The 26,114-nt window shown below is 36.3% G+C and overlaps 1 pseudogene; it reads right to left on the bottom strand.

The window, feature by feature from the left end:
- Window positions 1-256: 256 nt before the first annotated feature.
- On the bottom strand, window positions 257-24,213 carry LOC113915855 (annotated as a pseudogene).
- Between the last annotated feature and the right edge of the window lie 1,901 nt (window positions 24,214-26,114).

The raw sequence follows: 26,114 nt of genomic DNA on the forward strand, positions 1-26,114 counted from the left end.
ACCTGAGCACCACAGCCCTGACAGAACTCAGGGACTGAGAATCCAAACTACCTACACACTTTAAGTTTTGTTTCCTTAATTTTAAGGGTTTTTAAAATGCTACCCCCAGCCTTGGGCTGTGGGACCCGGTCAGCGGCACTTCTGGCCCAGCGTCCTGTCTTCGGGCCGCCGGGGGCTCCCCCGTGCGACATACAGCTCAGCACGTAGTTGGCGGTGTAGGCGAAGGAAGGCTTTGAAGCCACCTGTAACGCTCTAGTTAACCGGTGAGTCCATGGTGCCGGTTGGCCTGCTGGAGTCCCTGAGCCCGTGGAGGAGCTGAAGCCCCCTCAGACCGTGGTGCGGCTCCCTCTGGAGCCATGTCTGGTAAGCCCAGAGTTTGAGCTGAGTTCGTCTCATGCTTTCTGGTTTTCTTTAATTTCCTCCATGAGTTAAGGAAATAAGTCACAAAACATTTTGTCTTTTGAGTGAAACGCTAAACTTCGGGCTGCGAACAGGGAAGTGTCAAGTCTCTCCACTGGCCCGGGTGGGGCCCTTCTGGGTCATGAAGCTAAGGAGGTGAGGACAGTGGAGACCGACCAGGCGGTGTTCCACGTGTCTGGGTGGAAATCTGTCATGGAAAGACGCAGCCCGCATTGCACTTAAATCTTCCATCGGGTGTTGTATAAATTCTAGGAGGTTTAAAAAGATATTCTCTGGAAAAAAATTAGTTGTCTACGATAATAGCCACCTTCATGAGGAGTCAATCATGCCCGGGCCTCAGGCCACATAAGTACCATCCAAGAATATGGGAAGGTGGGGGAGCTCAGGACATGGGTAAGGTACCAGGTCTCTCTTAGTTCAAAGGCAGTCCTGCTCCAGTCTCTGGGTCGCTGTTGTTGGAGCTCTCTGATTGCTACTGTTGCTTGTCTCTCCTGGTTGTGGCGTGTGGGCCGCGGCCTCGCTCAGGCTCCGGGTGATGGAGGCAGGCGCTGTGTGCGCGAGACTGGAGCGGCTGTGGGAGAGGGGCGCTGCACCTGCACCAGCCCCCAGCCCACCACCGCCTCAGAGCTGCAGTCTCAAAGTTCATATTTTTGCGAGTGGCTATCCAATTGGCCCACTCCCAAAACCAAACTATTCCCCACTTCACTGCATATTAACTTTAATGACAGATTATTGGGTACTTTATTGTATTCTCCTTGTTTATCTATTTCTGAACTAATGGTATACTATCATATTTCTGATATATTTATAATTCATCTTTATACCTGGGAATAAAGGTTCTTCAGCTTTTTAATACTTCTGCAAGATTGTACAAGCTCTTCTTGAATCTTTCTTTCTTTTTTTTTAAGATTTTATTTATTTATTTGACAGAGAGAGACACAGCGAGAGAGGGAACACAAGCAGGGGGAGTGGGAGAGGGAGAAGCACCCTTCCTGCCGAGCAAGGAGCCCGATGCGGGGCTCGATTCCACAACCCTGGGAGCATGACCTGAGCTGAGGGCAGACCCTAACGACTGAGCCACCCAAGTGCCCCAAATCTTTATTTTTCATATAAATTTTGGAAACAGCTAATTTTGCTGTTGGAATTTTATTGGGATTGCTTTGAATCAATATATTAAGTAGCAGAAAATTTATATGTTTCCCATGTTGATTTTCCCAAACCCAGAACCTGGATTAGTGTATTTATTGAGATCTTTAATTAATGTTATTCACGTTTTGTAGCTCTTAGGGGAGGACTGTTGTTCCTCTTCTGTTAGATTTATTACTATGCACTTTGTTTCTTTTGCAGGAAATATTATCTTTTATCTTTTATTTCCTAATTGATTTTCCTCATATATAGAACTTGGTTTTTGTATATTGCCATTGCTAAGTTCCATGCTTATGATTTGTATATAATTTGTTCATTTACATATATATAATCACATATAATTGCACTGGCTATACACAATCCTATTATTTGTGAATGAAATAGTTTTATTAATTGCCCTTCAATCTTTAGTCCACATTAAAAAAATTTGTCTTTGAGCGCCTGGGTGGCTCAGTTGGTTGAGAGACTGCCTTCAGCTCAGGTCATGACCCTGGAGTCCCAGAATGGAGTCCCACATCGGGCTCCCTGCTCAGCAGGGAGTCTGCTTCTCCCTCTGACCCTCCCCCCGCTCTCAAGTTCTCTCTCTCATTCTCTCACTCTCAAATAAATAAATAAAATCTTAAATAAATAAATAAATAAAAATTTGTCTTATTGCACTGGCTATAATTTCAGAATGATGTTGGTAGACTACAATATCATTTTTTAAATAGCCATAAAATGTTCTCAGATAAAAACCCATATAATTCTTTTTAAATAAGCATCCTTTCATTTTCTTTCCTTACAGTGCAGTCACTCAAAATAGCACAGTTAGTATCCCTTGGTCCTTACTTCTCAATCATTTTACCACCACACACATACTGACTTTATCCTATTTCAGTGACTCTGCCAAATGCCATCCATCATTCTCTCCAGTTGTGTAATTTTCATTTCACTTCTCTGTTGTATCTATAATCCCTTTGAGAATCTTTATTGCCTTCTGTGAAGTCATGTTCTTACCATGTTTATGAGTTTTAGTTCTTAGGAGAGGAATTTCAGAATGAGGAAAGGCTTATGTTTCTGGCCATCGGGAGTTTCTTATTTGACCGTTTTAACTTATCTAAGCCTAATTTCTGTATTTTGACATGAGATAGTATATGCATACAAGATATTTTTAAGAAAGTTGTTTGAAGGGCTTATTAGATGGCCAGGCATATGATAGAGGAGTACTTTTATTTCTTTGAAGTGTCTACTTCTATTTTTTTACACCTTAAAATTAGAGTTTCCTACAGGTTTCATTGAGAGCTTTGTTCTCATTCCAATCATTATTCTTGAGTGATAGGATTTTATTAATGTCTTTTAAAATTCAGCTTGAGCTTTTCCTCCTTCACACTTCCTAAGTAAATCTAACTTAAATTTTCTTAATTTGTGCTCTCATGCTATTCTCACATATTACTTCGTATACTGTAATAACATATACTTCATGTTTTCTCAAACTTGTTAATGGAATTATCATTTATGTGTATTTCCTACTCCCTGCTCCTCCATTTCTAATGAGACTTCTTTACAAATTTGCTTTTCAAACAATGCTGCATTGAATCTTTGTTTCCCTATGGGACTCTTGATGGATGTAGGCAATGAGCACTTTAAATCATACCAGCTATTCAGGAAATTATCTCTTAAATATTTAGGAAATTTATGATCCCACCAGCAGTTTATTAGTACTTCTTTCCCATTTTCCCTCATGCTGGCCAAAACATGGGATTTTGGGGTGCCTGGGTGGCTCAGTTGTTAAGCGTCTGCCTTCAGCTCAGGTCATGATCCCAGGGTCCTGGGATGGAGACCCACATCAGGCTCCCTGCTCTGCGGGAAGCCTGCTTCTCCCTCTCCCACTCCCCCTGCTTGTGTTCCATCTCTCGCTGTGTCTCTCTCTGTCAAATAAATAAAATCTAAAAAAAAAAAATGGGATTTTGAGAGTACCTAATATTTACTAATTTAATAGAATAAACTGTCATCACAGTTGTAGTTAATTCATATATTCATTAGCCTCTGGTTTTTCCTCTTCTGCTAATTCTCCTTTTTTGTTGTTTGTTGTTCTTGTTTGTCTTTTTCTTTTTGATATATGGTTGTTTTTCAATTTTGTATTTAAATTAGCTACTTGTTGTCATATAGTGACTATCTTTCCACAGTTCTTTATTTTTTAACCTTACTCATTACGCTTTTGACATCACAGAGATTTAAAAATTTTAATAGTGCCTAATTTTGATATGCAATGTGATGTAGCTAACTTTCCCTTTAATTTTTGAAAAGTTCTTGTAGGATCATATAATAAGTTATCTGTCATATTAAATGGCACTTTTTCGTGGTTTTTGTATATATAAATTCTTTGCTATTGTTGATTTATTTGAATGCTATTATTTTTATATTTGATACAGTTACTCTGCTAAGAACATCTTAGCTGAGGAGGACTGAACATTGATTTTCTTGGATTTTCGGCATCATTATTTACTTTTTAAGAAAATCACCTTTTCATTTTTTGCTTTTGGTCCTCAACTTTTTGGTTATATTTCTTTGGCTAGGACTTTTAGTACTTTGCTGACTGTAAGCTATAATAGTGTGCAAACTGGTATTTTGCTTACAGTAAAGGAAATGACTACATTTTTCCCCTTTCAGTATGATGTTGCTTTGATTCTTGGCGGAGAGATTTATCAAGTTGCTAGGATTTATCATAATTGGTACATTTTTATCAGATGTCTTTTCTGGATCTACTCTGAGTTTTTCTTTTTATCTTCAAGCTGTTAATGTGGTGATTTACAATGATAATTTTTCAATACTAACACATTCTTGCATTCCGAAGGCAAATTATACTAGGTAATGAGTTTAACAGCTTTCAACTTTTACTCTCTGTCCAAGTTATTTGTATAATACATAGGTTTATCTCTGTCCCTGATATTTTCCTAAAATTAAAATTTGATAATTTGTGGAGCACCTATGTTTTCAGAGGGAAAGTTTTGGCTATTGATTTGATTTGTAAAAGACTATTTCTTTTTTAGAGTTTCTTGTTATTCTTAAATCACGCCTGTACGCTTGGCTAACTGTATTACTTTTCTGTTTCTGCCTAGCAAGTTGGCACAAATTTACTGGGTTACAACATCGGACCTTTTTATCTCCTTTTGCACTGGTGAAGAATCTGAGTATAGCTCACCTGTGTTCTCTGCTCAAGGCATCCAAAGACTTCAGTTAAGGAATCTGCAGAGATATATTCTCATTAGGGGCTGAACTGGGAAGAAGATTAGTTTTCAAGCGACTTTGGGTGGTTGGCAAAACCTATTTCCTTGTTGATAAAGAACTTACAGCAGCTTGCTTCTTCACTACCAGTTAGGAGAAAATCTCTCACCTTAGGGAAAGTCCCTGTCCCTTCTTTAAGAACTTTAGCTTGTAAATCAGGTCTATGCAAGCTAATCTTTTGATTTAACTCAAAATCAACAGATTTGGGACTTTAATTACATCTGCAACATTTACTTTTTCTGTATTTTTCTGGTTATAAGCAAGTACAGGTTGCTCTTGTACTTAAGGGGAGGAGACTATATAAGGGTGTGGCTTATTATAGGTAACCTTAGGGTGTGTCCACCACAAAATATGCCCTTATAAAAATGATTTCTAGGGTGTGTGGAGAAGTGTCCCATTTTTATATGTCTAATATAACTGAACTCTTCTTTCCCTTTGTTTTTCATCGGTCTTGCTACTGGTTGGTATATTTATTAAGAGTTTCCAAGTCTTGGATTTTTGGCTTAGTTGATATGGTCATTTTTACAAGTAAACTGGAACATAATTATGAGAGTGCAGAGTTCTACTCACGCAGAACATTTCATTTCCTGATTCAGATAATTTTTAATAGAATTTATTTTTTAGATCAGTTTTAGGTTCACAGAAAAATTGAGCAGGAAGAACAGAGAGTTCCTATATATGCCCTGACCCCACTTCCATGCAAACTCCTCCACTATCAACATCCTGAGCTACCGTGGTACATTTGTTACACTTGATGCACTTGCATTAACATGTTGTCATGAAAGTCCATAGTTTACATTAGGGTTCACTCTTGGTGTTATACATTCTTTGGATTTTGGCAAATGTGTAATGACATTTATCTACCATTATAGTATCATAAAGGATAGTTTCATTGTTCTAGAAATTCTTTGTGCTCCCTGCCCTGGCCTCTCTGGCAACTGCTGATCTTGTTATTGTACCGATAGTTTTATCTTTCCCAGAATGTCTTATAGCTGGAATTATACAGTAGGTAGTATGTTCAGATTGGCATCTTTCACTTAGTAATATGCCTTTAAGTTTCCTCCATGTCTTTTCATGGCTTGGTAGTTCATGTCTTTTGAGCAGTGAATAATGTCTGCTCTGTGGATGTACCAGTTTATTTATCTCTGTGTATTTACTTGCTAAAGGACATCTTTGTTGCTTCCCAGTTTCAGCAACTAGGTAAATATTTGCTTGCAGGTTTTTGTGCGGATGTAATTTTTCAGTTCCTTTGGATAAATATCAAGGAGTGTGATTGCTGGACTATAGGGTGAGATTATGTTTGGTTTTGTAAGAATCCACCAATGGTCCTCCACAGAGGCTGTCCCATTTTGCACTGCCACTAGTAATAGAAGAGAGTTCTTGTTGTTCCACATCCTCACCAGCATTTGCTTTTGTGAATGTTACACATTTTGGTTATTCTAACAGCTCAGTAGAGGTATCTCATTGTTGTATGAATTTGCATTTATCTGATGACAAATGGCGTGAAACATCTTTTCTTATGCTTATTTGCCTGCCATCTGTAGGTCTTTTGTGAGATGTCTCTTCAGGGTTTTTAGCATTTTCTTTTTGATCAGTCTGTTCATTTTCCTATTGTTGAGTTTTAAGATTTCCTTGGGTATTTTGGAAAATGGTCCTTTATCCAAATATGTATCTTTTGCACACATTTTTCCCAGTGTGTGGTTTGTCTTCATTTTCTCTTGACAGTGTCTTTCTCAGAGCAGAAGTTTTGATTTTAATGAAGTCCAGCTTATCAATTATTTCTGTCATGGATCGTGCCTTTGGTATTATATGAAAAAAGTCATCATCATGCTCGAGGTCATTTAATTTTCTATGTTATCTTTAGGAGTTTTAGAGTTTTGTGTTTTATATTTACAGTGATATCTATTTCAGATTAATATATGTGAAAAGTTTAAGGTCTGTGGCTAGAATCATTCTTTTGCTTGTGGATGTCCAGTTGTTCCAACACCATTTTCTGAAGTGACTCTCTTTTCTCCATTGTATTACCTTTGCTCCTTTGCAAAGATTAGTTGACTATACATATGTGGGTCTATTTCTGGGTTCTCTGTTCTGTTCCATTGATGTATTTATGTATTCTTTCACTGGTACTATAATGTCTTGGCTACTATAGCATTATAGTAAGTGAGTCTGGAAATGAGATAGTTTCAGTCCTCCAACTTTATTCTCCTCCTTCAGTGTTGAGTTGGCTATTCTGGGTCTTTTGATATTCAAATTTTTTTTCCTTCAACTTTATTGAGATAAAATTGACATATAACATTGTGTAAATTTAAGATTTACAACATAATTGATTTGATACACTTTTACATTACAATATGATTGCCACCTTAGTGACAAAGCTAATCCCTCCATCAGGTCACATAGTTACCATTTCTTTTTTGTGGTGAGAATATTTAAGATCTACTCTCTTAGCAACTTTTAAGTAAATAGTAAGGTATTGTTACCTGTAATCACAATACAATGCTTTAGATCCCCAGAATTTATTCATCTTCTAACTGGTAGTTTGTCCTTTGACCAACACCTCCTTATTTCCCTCCCCTGAATTATTCTACTCTTTTTTTTGCTTTTTTTCTAGGAGTATGGTTTTTTGAGATTCCACATATAAGTGATATCTTACAGTATTTGTCTTTCTCTGGCTGACCTATTTCACTTACCATAACGTCCTCAAGGTATCATCTGTGTTGTTGCAAATGGCAGGATTTTGTTCTTTCTCATGATTGGATAATATTCTGTTGTATACAGTGGTTCCCCCCCCATTATGTGTGTGGGGGGGATATGTTCCAAAACTCCCAGTGGATGCCTGAAACCACAAATAGTATCAAATTCTATATATACTATGTTATTGTCTATACATATGTACCTACAGTAAAGTTTTATTTGTAAATTAGGCATAGTAAGGGGTTAATGACAATAACTACAGTAAAATAGAACAATTATACCAAGGTACTATAATAAGATGTGGTCTTTTCTCTCTCTTCCTCCCAAATACCTTATACTCTATTCACCCTTCCTTTTGTGGTGATGTGAAATGATAAAATGTCTGTGTGATGAGATGAAGTGAGATGAATGACACAGGCATTGTGATGTGGCATTAGGCAATTATTGATCTTCTGACAATACATCAGAAGGAAGATCATCTGCTTCTGAACTGCAGTTCACTGTAGGAACTGTAACTGCACAAAGTGAAACTGTGGTAGTGGGGGGACTACTGTATATATACATCTTTATCCATTCACCCATTGACATTCACTTTGGTTGGTTCCACCTTGGCTATTATGAATAATGCTGTAATAAATATGGACTTGCAGATATCTCTTCAATATCCTGTTTTCATTTCTTTTGGACCTATACCCAGAGGTATGATAGCTAGATCACATGGTAGTTTTATTTTTAACTCTGTGAAGAACTTCCGTATTATGTTCCACAGTGGCTGTACCAATTTACTTTCCCACCAACAGTGAACAAGAGTGCCCTTTTCTCCACATTTTCTTGCAGACACTTGCTATCTTTTGTCTTTTTACTTATAGTCATTCTAACAGGTGTGATGTGATATCTCATTGTGATTTTAATTTGCATTCCCCTCAGGATTTATGGTGTTCAGCATATTTTCATGTACTTGTTGGCCATTTGGATGTCTTCAGAAAAATGTCTATTCAGTTTCTTTGCCCATTTTTAATTGGATCATTTAAGGGTTTTATTGTTGTTAGTGATTTATATGAGTTCTTTTTTTTTTTTTAAAGATTTTATTTATTTGACAGAGAGAGACACAGCGAGAGAGGGAACACAAGTAGGGGGAGTGGGAGAGGGAGAGGCAGGCCTCCTGGGGAGCCGGGAGCCTGATGAGGGACTGGATCCCAGAACCCCGGGATCATGACCTGAGTGGAAGGCAGATGCCTAACAAATGAGTCATCCAGGCACCCCAATGAGTTCTTTATATATTTTGGATATTAACCCCTTATGAGATGTAAGATTTGCAAATATTTTCTTCCATTCGATGGGTTGCCTTTCCATTTTGCTGATTGTTTCTTTTGCTGTGCATAGCCTGTTTAGTTTGATTTGCTCGTATTTATTTATTTATTTATTTAGCCTTTGTTACTTGTGTTTTTGGTGTTATATCCAAAAAAATCTTTGCCAAGACCTATGTCAAGGAGCTTTTTGCCTATATTCTAGGAATTCTACAGTTTAATGTCTTACCAGATCCATTTTAAACTAATGTTTATACATTTTTATAATGTTTAAAAAGAGTGCCAATTTTTAAGAGAAAAAAGAGTTCAGAGTAATTTAGGTCACTGTTATTGGACATACTATATCTACATTATTAACTTATAAACCTCCTTAAATAAACTTGTGAACTTCTTGTATGGAAAGTGTGTTCTCCAAATACACAGACCTTTTTTTTTTTCGGGAAAATCCTTATTATTATTATTATTATTATTATTGTTATGTTAATCACCATACCTTACATCATTAGTTTTTGATATAGTGTTCCATGATTCATTGTTTGCATATAACACCCAGTGCTCCATGCAGAACGTGCCCTCTTTAATACCCATCACCAGGCTAACCCATCCCCCCACCCCTCCCCTCTAGAACCCTCAGTTTGTTTTTCAGAGTCCATAGTCTCTCATGGTTTGTCTCCCCCTCCAATTCCCCCCTTCATCCTTCCCCTCCTGCTATCTTTTTTTTTTTTTTAGCATATAATGTATTATTTGCTTCAGAGGTACAGGTCTGTGATTCAACAGTCTTGTACAATTCACAGCGCTCACCATAGCACATACCCTCCCCAATGTCTATCACCCAGCCACCCCATCCCTCCCACCCCCCACCACTCCAGCAACCCTTAGTTTGTTTCCTAAGATTAAGAATTCCTCATATCAGTGAGGACATATGATACATGTCTTTCTCTGATTGATTTATTTCACTCAAATACACAGACTTTTATTTGATTTTTAAAAATATCTGGGTGCAATCTTTATTTAAGAAAATTTTAATGACATGGGAATATATCATAATGTCACTTTTAGAAACTTAATATAAAATATTTTTTGATCACTAACTTAGCTACAGCATGTAAAGTGTTATATGAAAGAAAGTAGTCTAGAGGCCCTAAAACATTTAAGAGTCATTGTGTTCAAATGTATTACTCTTTTTGTAATATGCATCATGAGAGTTTTTTAGTTTTCTGAGTGCTTAAAATAACAATTTGGCTTCATAGTTTATACTACTATGTTTTTCAGCTGAATCACAGAATTGCAAGACAGTTATACATAAAATTGGCAAGACAGGCAGGTCAGTTATGCATATAATTGGGTTGATCTGAAGTCTAAAAAGTAAAGGCTAAGTTATATTATATTGTGATGCTCTTTTTCTTACAACTTGTTCAATGATATGGCATGGATGTTGCAAAAAATAAAATAAAGATAAATTTTATTTCTTTCTCTAATCCTTCAAATTAATAGTGGAAATATGTATATGATTCAAATTATCTTTGCTTCTGAAGTTATGAATATATACTCAAGGTAAACTTTCAGGCAAAAGATACTTCTGTAACTTATAGTTTTTCCATTTTAAAATCCCCTTTCTTATTTATATGTATTTTCAAAAGTTGTTCTACTTGAGGCCTTCAAGAAAGTAATTTTCCAAGAAATTAATTATGATAAATTAAAATGCTGGATTTTTATCTTTTATTTTCACCTATGACTCAAGTAGTTAGTAAAAAAATATCTTACTGAACTGTCTGGCACACCTAACATCTGGCACACCATAACTCTTCAATGAGCAAGAGTTCTCAGTACTTTTAGTAATGCTGATATATATCCTGTCTATGATTGTTAAAATTCACTTGGTTTAGATAATAATAGCTAATATATGTTTAGCTTTTATAACATGCTAGGTACAGTTCTAAATTTGCATAGTTTAGTAACCTTATGAACCATCTCCCCCATTTGAGAGTATACTGGCCCATCTGTGATACATACACTACACCATTTAAAGTAACTTTATTTACCGTAAATTACCATGGTCTCTCAATGAAGTTCTCTAATTCTAATCATATTATCTAGATGAAAATTTCTAGTATTTGATGAAGGAACAGAAGGCAAGCTGAGGACAAAGCAGGAGCTGACACCCCACAACCCCCACCGTGGGATCTATGTGACACTCCTCAGGCACTCCTGGCTGCCCTAAAGCTAAGGAGAGGAAAAACAAATAGTTAACTTGCAGAGATCACAATCCTGCAAGACAAGAGTCTCCCTCAGTTTACAAATGTTTTAGCAATCTACAAGAACAAAGCATTTCTATCAATAACCTAGCTTCCAGAAGGAAATGAAGATGCAATTAAATGTCTTTATAACCTGCAGCTCACTGACAGATACTTGAGGTGGGCAGAGTGTATTGTTCCTCTAGGAAGCTCCCAACTATCTTCATGTTAATGTCTTGCTAAGACATTAGCAAGGGAAAAACAGCCTTAACTTGACAATGGCATGGCCTCCGGTATCCTGTGAGTCTTCTTTAACATATGAAAATCCTCTTGAAACCTCCCTTTTCCTTACCTTCCCCAACCCCATAGTAAATAATCAGCCACCCCTTACATGCCTGGTGCAGCAGCTCTTTCTGCCCACAGGTCCTGCCCCCATGCTTTAATAAACCACCATTTTGCACCAAAGGCGTCTCAAGAATTCTTTCTTGGTTGTCAGCTCTGGACCTCACCCCACTGAACCGCACTTATATTCCAAAAGCCCTTCAGTATTGTCTTACAGAATGCCATGATCCTCTGTTAGATTTCTTTTTCTTCCTTTTATCTGAGGCTATGTAAGCCTAGAGTTTTTGTTTATATTTGATCCATATTACTCCATAGCACTTCTTCTCCGTGTATTAATATGAATAAGATAAATTTCTCCATGAATAGGGGGAAATTGTTGCTGCTCTTCTAGATGTGGCCCCCAATTTGAGCTGGCACAGCATTGTTTCCAGGTTTAAATCTCAGGTCAGGAATTCAGTCTTCCTGAAATATCCACATATTCGGTGCTTCATGTCCTGAAGTCTATGACCTCCACTGCCCAAGTTCTATAAAGCAGCGTTCCCCTTACCTTGTATTGCTTATCTCTATTCTCCTGCTTTATTTTTTTCTCCTCAGCATTTATCAAAATCTAACATATCATGTATTTCATTTTGTTTCTCTTCTGATGTTCTTTAGGTTAGTCTGCTTCCTCTGAGATATAGGCCACAAGACAGAATTGGTCATGCAAGAGATCTATAAGGGACAAAACTTGGGGGGAAATAGAAGGGAGCTGGGGGAGTCTGAAAAGTTGTCAGACCTTGATGCCACTTGGCTCTGAGTAAAGGAAAGAGGGAAGGAAGGAAGGAGGGGTGAAACACCTTAGACTGTTGTATGGATCTAAGAGAATTAGGAAGAGCTATGGTAGAGTCCTTGACTAAAATGTCCCATCAGAGCAGTTCCACACCTCCCTGGAATGGGCCCACCTGAGTATCCCAGCTTCACTCGGTTATTGGTAAGGACATTCTCACAAAAGGCATGGCCTCAAGTGTCACAAAAACAGTGACAGATTTCAGAGTGCAACAGCTGCCGCTGGCAATTATACTTTGCACAAATGAAATTCTGAGTGAGATACGAGAGGTACATTTCAGTCTGCCTCTGCATATTCAAGCACAGGAGTTTTGCATACCATTTCAGGCCCATTACCTCCAGCAGTGCCCAGGTCATAGTAGCAGTCGATAAATGTATATGAATAAATGAATTTTTCCTGGGAAAAATAGATGTGTATATCTCCTGAAGTGTTTTCTTGCACATTAGTGTTCTGCCAAGAGCTACTGGCAAGCCAGATCTAGAGACTAATTACCTGAGAGGTTGTCTGAATCCTCATCCTAACTAAACAAAAGGGAAAGTAAAATGTGTTAAAGGCACTACCTGTCAAAAGAACCAGAGGAGTGTCCTCTTAGTAAGTACACAACTTATCCTTATCATTAGCTCCTGAAAAGTAGTTTCATGGAATTTCACTGGCAAGCAAAACATGGGATTTCAATGGCAAGAACAATATTGTTTATTTTCAGAAAGGGGTGTAGGCGGTCTGAAGTTCAGAATCCCTCTGGTGCCTGTGGTCTCATTCATTAAACATAGCCATAGTTTCAAACAATTGTATTACTGGAGTGCAATGTTTATTTGCTCTATTATTGAAGACTATTCAATTCTGCTAAAGATGATGAAAAAAAAAAAGGAATGCTTGAAACTTAGAGAATGTGTTAAGCCTAGAGAGTGAGTAATCAAGTAGCTTGTGAGACAAAGGAAGAATTCATAATTGTGTTATGAATAGGAAGTAATGCAAAATAAAAGATGGAATAAATGGTCTATATAGAGGCATGAAGAAGAATGTCATAGATAGAAGGAGATTAAAGGAACAAGTAAATCTGAAATATTAATAAGCACAAATCCTGCCATCTCCAGTTTGACAGTCAATCATCCCTACATTAGACACCCATTGGTGACAGTCACTGTGGCCCCATTTGGGACTCAATGTGTCCTCTATCCCAAGAATATAGTCAGTAAGCACAGTTGCTCAGCAAGACATAAGAAAAGTGTAGTTATTGGTGAGGTGTACTCATCTCACATCTCTATAATAGATCTAGTGCACTTGGCTCCAGGCATCTTCATTTTCTGAGTCTTCTTGCTCAAACCTCAACTTTGATTCTTTTAACCTTGTCATTGTCAGGAAATAATTTTTTTATAGATCACATAAATTGCTAGTTAAATTTTGTATCTTTGATTGATGAAGTGGTCATTTACTTGGAGGTAAAAGGAAAAAATTATCTCAAGTAGTTTGTAGAATAAAAGGTCTTGGCCCAAGAAGGATTGATAATGGTAGAGATTGTGTTAAAGATGTGTAGAGGTATTGATTTCCTCAGTGGATAAGTGAACTGGTTTGGGACCGAGTGACCCAGAGCTCTTTGTTCTGACACTTCAGCCTAGGAGCAACCTTCGACACACCAGTTTCTAGAAAATATTATTATTTTCTGTCTGAACTGTGACTTGAAAAGGTTGAGATTCAATGGGTTGTGATAATACATTGGAAGATATCCATGGCAGTAAGAGCCCAATATGTAACAAAAGGGCCCATGGTATCTATGTGTCATAAACTATTAGGCTGTGGGGGACCCTCTTAGCTACCATCTTACTCTGCAATACCCCCAAAATTATCCTTGACATTTTTTTCACTTATCACTGATATTAACTTTTAGAGATAGATTCTATTATATTACTTATGTTACAAATCAGTAAACGGAGGTTATTCAAAGACTGCTAAATATCCTGTCTCCCCTTCTTTCTTAGAAGAAGCCTAACCACAATTTTTAAAATTTAGTAATGAATATAATGTTATATTAGTTTCAGGTGCACAACATATGGATTCAACAATTCTGTACATTATTCAGTGCTTACAAGGATAAGTCTAGTTACCATGTGTCACTGTACAACATTATTCCAATATTATTGGCTATATTCCCTATGGTATACTTTTTCATCATTATGACTTATTTATAACTGGAAGCTTGTAGCTCTTAATCCTCTTTATCTATTTTGGCCATCCCCCACCCAACTCCCCTCTGGTAACCACCACTTTGTTCTCTATATTTAATAATATATTTGTTGTATTTTTTTTTTTTTTACATTCTACATTTAAGTGAAATCCTATGGTATTTGTCTTTCTCTGACTTATTTCACTTAGCATAGTACCTTTTAGGTCCATCATGTTGTCACAAATGGCAAGATTTCATTCTTTTTATGGCTGAATAAGATTCCAGTGTGTGTGTGTATGTGTGTGTGTGTGTGTGTGTGGTACATCACATATTCTTTATCCATTAATTTATCAATGGCTGCTTGGGTTGCTTCCATGTCTTGGCTATTGTAAATAATGCTGCAGTAAACCTAAAAGTATGTATATCATTTTGAATTAGTATTTGCATTTTCTTTGAGATAAATCACAATTTTTGCAGAGGTAAAATGCACTCAGATAGACGACTAGATTTTTCTGAGACTCAAGTGTAAAGGCAAGAGATTGAATTTTCCAAAAATAAGAAACATTATCTCCCACAATATGTGTTTTTTTAAAAATGTGTCACTGTCCCACTTAGAGTGAAGTCTAATTCTGTTCTTTTTTAATGTGGGAAGGAAGGTTTTGTATGTATACAGGAAAAGTTTGCATTCAGATGATACTGTGTTACCCAAATCTAGATTAGAAAAGAACATACAGCTTCTTCCTGTTTTACATTAAATGCTTACTCTTGGGTTCCAGGCCATTTTCTAATAAAGCCCAAGGCCCCCATGGTGATGACTAAAGTAGATGTCCTAGATAAAGTTTCAGTCATCATTGATTATCAGCTTCCAGATATGTCAGTGAGATCCCTCCAGATTATACCAGCCTACAGTCATCAAGTTGCTCCTAGGTTTTGATTCTCACTAGCTGAGTCAACAAACATTGTAAACCAAAGACAAGTCATTCTTCCTATGCCCTTTCTAGATTCCTAACTCATGAAAACTATCAACATAATAAAATAGTTATTCTTGTATTCCACTTAGTTTGAGGTGGTTAGTCAGTGATAGTAAATGGAATAGTGGCTGATGATGGCCAGGTGAGTAAGTTTGAGCCAATAAAATGTAAGTGAAAGATGGAAATCACATAAAGGTTCCCAAAGGAAATAAACTGCTGGGTTAGGTAATACCATTTGTCTTTCCCTTTTCCCACCTTTCTGCTTCCTGAAATAAAGATATAATTGCTGGAGCTTCAGCAGCTATCATGTAGCCTTGAAGATGGAAGCTTGAAGATGGCAGTAGAGATAGAGAGATAGAAGGTGCCTGGTTTCCTGATGACTTAATGAAGTCATCCTAGCAATTCAAGACCTCTGGCCATTGTAGTTAAACTATTTGAGAGACATATAGCTATTTATGCATTTAAGACTTTATTATAATGGGTTTTCTTGTATGTGTTGCCAGTCCTAAACCTGATTCCTGCATCTAAAAAGACTAAGTCACTTGCCTAAATTAGTAAGTGGAAGAGAAAAATTTTATTCTGTGATTGTCTGATTTAAGACCTACAGTTTCATTGCAGCAACATACTATTCCAAGGGTAGAAGTACAATTGTCAAAAATGGGAAAGAACATAAACATTTTTTTAAGATCCAAAATTTTAAAGTATATCAGAAACAGAATTCTAAAAATATACAGGATATGGAATACCATCTTGTGGAGAATGTACAGCAGTATATTGTATCCCCTGCCACCTGCACTTGCCATGGTCATTGTTAGTCACAAAAAGAAATCTTTAATATACTTCAAAACCTGGACTAGGCAAAACCTTTAGTATTCTATTCCATAGGTGCTCAGGAAACTCAAGTTTTATATGTTAATGTAGTACTACTTATGGGAAATATCTTAAAACTTATTTAGAAGGAATGATATATGTTTGGTCAAGTTTGTTGTTTTGTTTTTTCTCATCTAAACTCATTAAATATACTTAGGCATACAAACAAAAATCCTGGTTATAAGATTTAATTTTAAAATGAGAAACTTCCTTATGGCCCTGGGTTACAAATAATTAAGGAAACATCCAATTCTGTATAAGTGAAAAGTTCATTCTTTCTGATTTTCTGTACACTTACACATTTATAGCTCGTTAGTTTCATTTGCAACAGGGATATTGAAAACACATTTCAAGTGCTCCTACTGATTTAAGAAATTTATTGTACCTTAAGGGCTGTCAGAGGAAATTTGCAAATTACTTGCCCAAATTATTTCAACAAGAAAACATAGTGATATGCTCAGGTAATGGAAAGGGGAAAAAGATTAACATAAGTGTCATAAAAAAGCTATTGTGCTGCATAAATCACAGGTAGTCAAAGATGTTTTGTAACAAAGATGCTGTGCTAAAATGCAAGAAAGAATATCTCTTGTACACTCTCTCTTATTCAACAGAGAATATCCTTTTGATTTCAGTGTTAAAATAGACACTTCTCTTTTTCTGTCCCATAAAGAGGACTTTAAGTCAGTTTTTTCTTCTTCGAAAAGGAGAATTTCACTTTGTAAAGAAGAATTCACTATTTGGTGAATGAAAAAACACTGTCATTCACCTAAGTACCTATGGATATATTTCTATATACATGAAAATCTTAAATAAAATATTTGAAGATTCAGTAAGCCCAGGAGAATCTACTAAAGTAGGCTTACTGTGTAACCTCTAATAGCAGAAATTAAATTGTTGTATTTTAAAGAAATGAATTATATGATAATAATTTCTTTACAAATCCCTGGAGGAACAATATACATAATTTATCATTAATATGGTCATATATAAGTTGTACTCTTCAACACATGCAATTGAGGAACATGTGTTTAAAGTATCTTAAAAGTTGGCACCTACTAGTGACAGGACCATTAATGAGTTAGGAAAACACCTGCTAGCCTATTTAGATGTTGAAACAATTAGACCTAGGAAATGTATGAAAGGTGAGGGTGAAGGAAAAGCATGTCCATAAGAGCTGAGTTACTTTGCTTACAAAATAGGAAACTTTCTCTTAATTTTTATTTACTTTAGTTATTTTTTTAAGACATTTCCTTAGGGGAAATGACACTGGTGGTAGTGATAATGGAGGTGTTGGGATGATAGTAGTAATGTAGAAGGAGGTGGTGTGTTTGGTAGACAGGAGTTGGCATGCAGTAGGAGGATGAAAATAGCAGAATGGAAAGGACTGTGGGCTGTCAAAACACCCAATTTTATTTTATGTTTTCCATTGTGTTGTAATTTAAATTCCCATCATCCATGATTTTAGTAATGTTGCCACAGAACAAAACCTTAACTATTTATGATATGTTACAGAGTGAAGGATATACCTATTCACCTTTCACATATTTAATTTTAAAGAATCCAAGTAGAGTGACTGAGTTCCATATGCAAATAGAAGCAAGGAAAAGATTCCAATCAAATTGAGCAGAACAGTGTTGATTTGGGGATGATTTAAACAGCTATAAAACTATCAGAATTGCCAAATCTCTCAGAGTTTAGCAGGGATGTTGTACTCTTATGAAACATTAGATAGTCCTTGACTCCTGTGCATTTCAAAGGAAGTGTTGTTATCTGGGTTACGAAACACCCCCTACTGAAGATATTCTCAAAATCTGTGTGTGTGTGTGTGTGTGTGTGTGTGTGTGTGTGTGTGTGTTTAACTAAATAATCTTAAACTTTGGCAGATGTTTGATTAGTCCAAAAGATATATTTTAAAAAAATGATAGATCTACTTCACTAATCCTACCATATTTAAAGTTGTCATATGTTTCTTAATATTTTCCAAGCAAACTTTTCTCTTTAATTAGGAAAAAAGTCTACATATTTTTTCCCAATTGAGGGTGATAATGAAAGGCTATAACATATTTCAGTTCTTAATACATTTAAGTAATTTTTTGGTTGTGTCTAGTTGCATGTATGTAGCAATTTAGAGTGAATTATTTGGTGAGACCTCAATGAGGCAAGCAGAATAATTTCAACAAGATACTTAGAATTATCTTAGTCAAAATATATTCATAGGTCAGTCTTTCTGAAGCATAGAACCTATTTGTTGAGAAGAATTTTAGTAGTGGTTGTGATATATTATTGGCACTAGATGAAAGTAGCTCACAACTTGTGCTGAGTGCAATCTTCAAGGAAAAACTACTGGCGAAATACTGTCTACTAAATTATTTTTCCTAATTTCTTATAATTAATAGTATTGTTACAGTGATTAAACTGAATGTCTTTTAAAGATAACAAAAACACATTAAGGCATATTTTATCTAAATAAGACCTTTAAATAATATCAAAACTTAATATGATTGAGGAAATAATATTTTGCTCTTGGGGTAATTGTCTTGTTTCCAGAAACTAATGCATAGTATATTTGAAGTAATTTTTTCAAGTTTAAACCAAAAACTTAAGATTGCTTCCTATTCCCAAAGTATTATTTTGCATTGATAAGCTTCCATGTACAGAAACACTCATAAGTGCTATAGGAAGTAAAAGATTAGTAACGTTGATCCACATCTTCTTGAATGTACCAAACTCATAAAAATAATGCCACTACAATAATTAATTTGAATAATACATGGCAAGTTACTATAAATACACTGTTGGGTAATATCATGAATTAGTGCTCTATGAAGTTATTTTTAATTGGAGGAGGGGAGTAGGGGAGATTTATGTAGGTCATAAATAAGTTAATGTGGTGATTGTTAAAGAAGTTGTAATAAGAATTCCAAATGAATGAAATATTATGACAAGGTAAGAAGGTGAGAATGTTGCATCACGGTTGAAATGAGATTTGGGTTCAAGTTGTGGTCCATAGTTTATGATGTGTGTACTCAGTATGTTACTCCTACTTATTTTTATCCTGTCTAGTTGATCTCCTTAATATCTCAATATAAGAAAAGTTACATCTCTTTATCCAAATAAAGTTATAATTATGCTTTAAGCCTCTTATCTACCGATTTGGTAGAATGTCTACTATCAGGCATTTTTTTTTATTCCCTCACTTGGAATAAGACAGACTTAAATCTAATTTCTTCTCCTGTTCTTATAGATATACCATACTAGTTAAGTTATTAAACCCTTAAGTCTCAGTAATATTATTTGGAAAATGGAGATAATACTAGCTGCCTCCTAGGATTTTTGTGACTTTTAATATAGAAGGTAGAAATGGACTGCCTATATAGCAACTATTGTATGGTAAATGTTTGATATATTTTAATTAAATTTTTAGAGAGTAAGATTTTTATTATATCATTTCATCAAGAAAGGAGAATTTCCTCTAACTCATTCTCAATTTGAAGTTTTGAAAAAATCACTTAAAAGTGATTTTTAAGATAAAACACTTTTTTCCCCCTCTTTGTTAAGAGATTGGTATATTGTAATATAAAAGCATGATATTGGGTCCTTTACTTTTCTTTCAAAGATCAGAAAAGTAGTTCTGAATTAACCTTACCTCAGCTATATTGCCTTGTTCATAGATCATCCAATGTGTAACAGCCTTGACATTACGCAAAGAGAAAATTATATAGATAGTTTGACTCTTATCTTGTATATTTAATGCTATTTTAAATAGATGGTCTTTAACTTGTGCTGGTTACAATTTTGTTATAGCAGGATTCTATTTTCCAGTGATATGCTCTCATAAACCAATAGTTCTATGACATTGGTAAAACACTTACTGTGGTGCATAGTAATATGCATTCCAGGAAGGCTTTCACAGAAACATCAGAGAAAACCCCGTTGGCAGGGGAAGTCATAAGATTTTCCACTCCATTTCCTATCATCGTTTCCTGGTCCTGTCTCATTCAGTGCCAGTCACTGACTCATGAATTTTGAGTGGTCTTATTTTAAAATGGTGCCTTGCCTGTCATATACTCTCTCAGATTCATAAAGGGATAATTTCTCTTATTGTAAGTAGTACGCCTTATGTTAAGATGTAGAATGACTGTTGGTAGTCATTTGAGTTGTATTTAAGAAGAAAGGGAAGTTGGTTGAGGAAAAGGATGAAGACTTCAAGAGTTGGAGCAAATATTCAGAGAGAAGCAATGAACAGCAGACCTTGTGGCTCCAGAAAAGATAGTGATAAAGATTGATGGATAATCAGAAGGTATAGGTATGTGTGTATGCTTAAAAAAATGACAGTGAATTCTTTGACGTTCTTGCCATTGAGAAGTAGGATCAGTGTCCCTTCCTAATGAACATGGGCAGACTCTTAACTGCTATGACAAGGTATGGCAGAAGTGATGCTGTGTGTCTTTTGAGGATGAATAAAAAGCCAATGAAAGTTTCTCCTTGGCCACTGGAATATTTAGACCAGGAACCCTGAGCCTCCAGATAGGAAGTCTGAGTGTCCTAAGACCACCATGATGCAAGGAACCAGAACAAATCAATTAGTCAACTAGAAGTGTTCTGGTTGGCATTCTTTGTCTTTAGGTCATTCCATCTCAGGTGCCAGACTTCTGAGTGAAGGAGCTACTGTTAATATCAGCCTCCACCCACTGTGGTACCTCTGGTCTTCAAGTCATACAAGCTGATGTCCAGACACTGTGAAGCAATGACAATCAACCTCTGCTATATCCTACCCAAATTCCTTATCCACAGAACCCAAGAACATTACAAGAAAAAAAGGTTGCTATTTTGTCTCACTACATTTTGGAGGAGTTTGCTTCCAAGGATGATATTAGTTGCTTTGGAGTACTAGCTCACAATTTCATTAGTAGGTTTGTTTTCCTATTTAAGAATCATGGGCTTTACAAGTTTATAAAATTCTGTCTAAAATTGGGTTTCTACATGAGGAACTTCCTTTAACATATCTTATATGGCAGGTCTGCTGGTGAACATTCTTTATATTTTTTCTTTTTGTTTGCAAAGATTTTATTTTGCCTTCATTCTTAAAAAATAGTTTATTTGATACAAAATTTTAGGGTTTTTGGTTGTTTATTTGTTTTGTGTGACTTCAAAGAGTCACTTCATTATCTTCTGGCATGCACACTGTTTGACAAGAAATTGACTATAATTCATTTTTGGAATTCCTGTATGTGATGTGTCATTTTTCTCTGGCTGCTGTTAATACATTTTATCACTGTTTTTCAGAAATCAGGTGTTCATTCATATTTCTTTTGCTTGGGGATCAGTGAGATTTTGGATATATAATAAGATTTAAGATTTTTCTCTTTATCACTATTTTTCAGGAATATGTTTATGTTATACTTTGGTGTTTTTCCTTTGTTTTAATTCCATATTTGCTAAGAAGTTTTTTTTTTAGGTGTGAGGTTTCATATTTACCCTCAAAATTTGAAAAATTTTAGCTATTGTTCAAATATATTTTCTTTCTACTTCTCACTTATGTATTAGACCACTTGGTATTGTCCATCTGGTCATTCAGTATAAGGATTTATGTTAATGTGGCTAGGATCTAGGCTACATTTAATATTTGCTCTATCTGTAGCTGCCAGAGACATCACATTCCTCTAATATCCTCATGTTTGTCTTTTTGCCTTTGGTCTTTCTTGAGCACGCCTCCCTAGAGATAGTTTGTGTCTCATATGTCCTTCAGCTGTCTATTATTATATAGCCAATTCGTATTATCCACCATAGTCTATATTCTGTAAATGTTACCAGGAATGCTGAATTAACTAATGCTGAACTATTACCGCTGGGGACATACAGGGTTAGCTTCCTGTACAGTTCTGATCAGAACATTTTCACCAACTGAAATGGTCTTTGTGTTATGTTGGTCCATTTGCCAACATCCTTAAAGACAAGACTGTTCTACAATACTGAAAACTTACTTGTTTATATAATGCTTTTGCTATATAACATTTAGCAGATAAATATTTTTAAAATGTTTTCTACAGCTTCTGGCTGCAGAAACTCCCTCACCTGTAAGTTTAACATTTTTATGCCACAATTGGCTTTTGAAATGTGTGAACTAGTCAGCACTAGCTGAGAAGAGTTTAACATCTTCCTGAGCCTGGATTAGGCTTTTCTTGTTTTTTTTTTTCATGAATTTGAAAATTTAGCCACTTTTCCATATTTCTAATAGTTTTATCACACACTGTAGATATTACTTGAGCATTACATGAGCAGCTTCATGCACAGATTGGTAAAATTCCTCTCTTTTTTTTATGGAAGTATCATTGTGATTCATTAGCAATGAATTCACAACCAACAGCACTATAACTCATTGCTTGAATGAAGCTGATCTAACACTTACGTTTGTTTTTTTTGAAAAGGAACATCACAGCCTTCTTGCATTTAGAAGTACTAGACCCCATTTCAGCACTCAACTTGGGGGCAATTTTAAACAACAAAATCACCAAAAACAGCATAACATTTTTTAAAGGGTAGCATTGAATAGACCCCTCCCCACAAAAGGGGCATATTTACAGGATGAACAAAATGAGAAGGTAGAGCATCTCTTTGTTCCACTTCAGCTTGGACCACATGTCAGGAAACTAAAATTCTTTTTTTTTTAATTTTTTTTAAGATTTTATTTATTTATTTGAGAGAGAGAATGAGATAGAGAGAGAGCATGAGAGGGGAGAGGGTCTGAGGGAGAAGCAGACTCCCTGCTGAGCTGGGAGTCTGATGCGGGACTCGATCATGAGACTCTAGGATCATGACCTGAGCCAAAGGCAGTCGCTTAACCAACTGAGCCACTCAGGCAGGAAACTAAAATTCTTAACCATTCTGTGCATAGCTGTAAATAATCAGTCTCCCTAAGTCTTGATTTTGAGGTCATAAATAAATTTTAAGAAGTAGGTAAATATTCAAATACAGAATCCACTAATAATTTTTTTAACATACAGAAAAGCACACACATGTTCAGTGTTGGCCAATAAGTTGTCATGAAGTGAACACACTTGTGTTACCAGGCAATCGACTATACTTTGTTCCTGCTGGTGTCATAATAAGATGTGTGGGGAAAGAATCTTAACAATTAACTGTCAGTCTTTTGCCAGGCCTGTGTCTCTGGGGTGTGACCTTCACACGTCTTTCTGTAGTGGTGTAGCTATTTCATACTTTAGTTGAGATAGGACGGTAAAAGGAAGCTATGGTTGGTGGAGACCTCTTCCTCAGTGGGTAAGACTCTGGTAAAGTCTTTCCTGCCGAAAAATCTGTCTTTGTTATACAGAAATTTCTAAAAGGATTTAAAAATGATTAGTTGTCCCCTCCCTCTGTCAGAGCCAAGAGGGAATCTTTCTGAAATCTTCATCTTAAGAACCTGGTGGGATTCCTGGAGTTAAAGCCCATGCAATAGTGGGGGCGTAGGTGATGGTTAATTTTGTGTGTCAATTTGACTGTCCACAGGGTGCTCAATTAAACATTATTTATGGATGTGTCTAGGAGGATATTTCTGAGAAAGATTAGAATTTGAATCAGTGGCTTCACTAAAGTAGATTGCCTTCTGCAACTGAGGATACAATTCCTTTATATCTCACATTAAGATCCCAGCACACTCATACTTATTTCATCCCCGTGGAGGGCTGGGAGGGGGGTGCAAAAGCAGCTTGAAGCACCAGCACTGAGGCGCCCATGCAGGAAGGGACTGGCCTTTCAAGGCTCCACCCTTGTAAGGGGCTAAAACACAGGTGCAGTGCCTGCCAGTCTCCCACAAAAGTATCCACATGGCCTCGTAATGTAAGTGTACCAGGGATACTGAAATAACCTGTACAAAAGATGCTGTGGTAGACTTCTGAATACTGGATACCAGATCCAGCCCTGCCCAGGCCTGGGGAAGGGGAGCAGCAGCTTCTGCTGCTATGCTAGCACCGTTGCCCATTGCAGAACCCACCTGCCCCCAGGACTAAAACCAAAACTTCCTAGAATATAGATCTGAGCTGGGCTGGGTTGACAAAGGAGCCCTGGGTCCTAAGAGACCGGCAGATGCCAGCAGAGCCTGCCCCTGTGCTGTATTTGCATTTGGTATTTGCCCAGAAGAGGTCCCTGCTGCACATGCCTATCACTCTCAGCAGCAGACTGCATGAAGCCCTGTGCCAAGGGCTGAGAGCGACAAGGCCAGAGTCCTGGTGGTGAAGCCTCCACATTGTGCAGACCTTCAGCTGGTGGTGTGCAGGCAGTATGGTCCTTTCTGATGGCCCTCCAGGGTACAGGGAGCATAGGAGCAATGCAGAGCACAGCCCAGGAGGCCGGCAGCACTCACATCCATGGGCCCAGCTTGCTTGCTCCACATCACATGTGTACACACATACACATAAATATATGAATCTCCTGTTGTGTAAGTATTTAAATTTAAAAGGTTAACGTTAACTTATAGGCATGCCAGAGTAAGGAAAGCACCTATGATGGTGCTTATAATAGTATTTTAAACCTAATAAAATGAATAGGTAACTTTAAAATACAAGTTCTCTATGATAAAATGAAAGAGGTATGCATCATTGTTAATTTAATTAGTAGTAAATAGTGATTCCAAACCAAGGATGAATAATTGAGGTTGAATGACAAGGAATATAAAATGACTTAAAAATCACCATGTCATTTTCAAAACATCCCAGCCACCTTCATGTAGGCATAATAGCAGATGGGTATCTATTCTTAAGTGACAGATCTCCAGTAAGAGTTGTAAAACTTGATTTGGTAAAACTTTAAAAAATTATAATTTTTAATGAATTTAACTTATGATAATTATAATGAATTAACTTATATATGATTTTTCTTCCTTTTATACCACAAGTTTATTGTTTTAAGTTCATATAACACATACAATGAAATGTCTTAAAATGTGTAAATTTGTGCAAATGCTTTGGAGAGCTGATTGACACTATCTACTAAAATAAAATATTCATGTAACTCATAATCCTAAACTATGCCAAAATATATATGATTAAAAATGGGGGTGTGTGAATTGCCATTGAGTAGTAAAAAGTATTTGATTGTGGTATCTCACGCATAAATCTCAAAAGGAGTAATTGAATGAGCCAGACACAAAATAATAAATGGTGAATGATGTCATTTATACACATTACAAAAATAAGCAACACTCTATGAAGGTGTAGTAGTATAGCATAGTCCGTATAACAGTTACCTTGAAGAAAAAGGATAGACTAGTGATTGAGAAGGGACAATAGGGGTACTTATGGGGTACTGTTCAAATTCTATAACTTTAAGTCACACTGACACAATTGTAATTACTTCATAATTATCAGTGAGACACACATTCATAATCTGTATATATTTTGGATTTTATATAAAGCTATAATTTAAGAATTTATTAAGAAAAATAATAGTACTTCAACTTCACCTCTAATATGTAAAGATCTTGGAAGTCACCACTCTTGTCTTTAAGAGAATAAAAAAAAGATAAACTGGAAATAAATATTTTTCTTGGACCCTTCAGAGAACCGAGGTTGCAGGGTAAACCACTACGCCAAAATCTGACTTTGTAGATTTGAAGCATTCAGAGAGAGAGAGTTACAAGCTCTGACTGCCTGGAGCAGAAGCTATTGGGACCATAATGTCATAGGAACACTTAAATGGTAATTTTGATGAATTCATGGAGAATGAACTGTGGCGTTAGCTTGAAAATGAGAATTTCCTGGTGGCCACAGTCTTAGGAAGCTGTATTAGTCAGGGTTCTCCAGAGAAATAGGACAAGCAGGACATATGTATAAGAAAATATTTGTTATAAGGAATTGGCTCACACAACTGAGAAGAGTGAGAAGT

The sequence above is a fragment of the Zalophus californianus genome, chromosome 1 (assembly GCF_009762305.2).
Source record: "Zalophus californianus isolate mZalCal1 chromosome 1, mZalCal1.pri.v2, whole genome shotgun sequence".
NCBI classification, from domain to species: Eukaryota; Metazoa; Chordata; class Mammalia; order Carnivora; family Otariidae; genus Zalophus; species Zalophus californianus.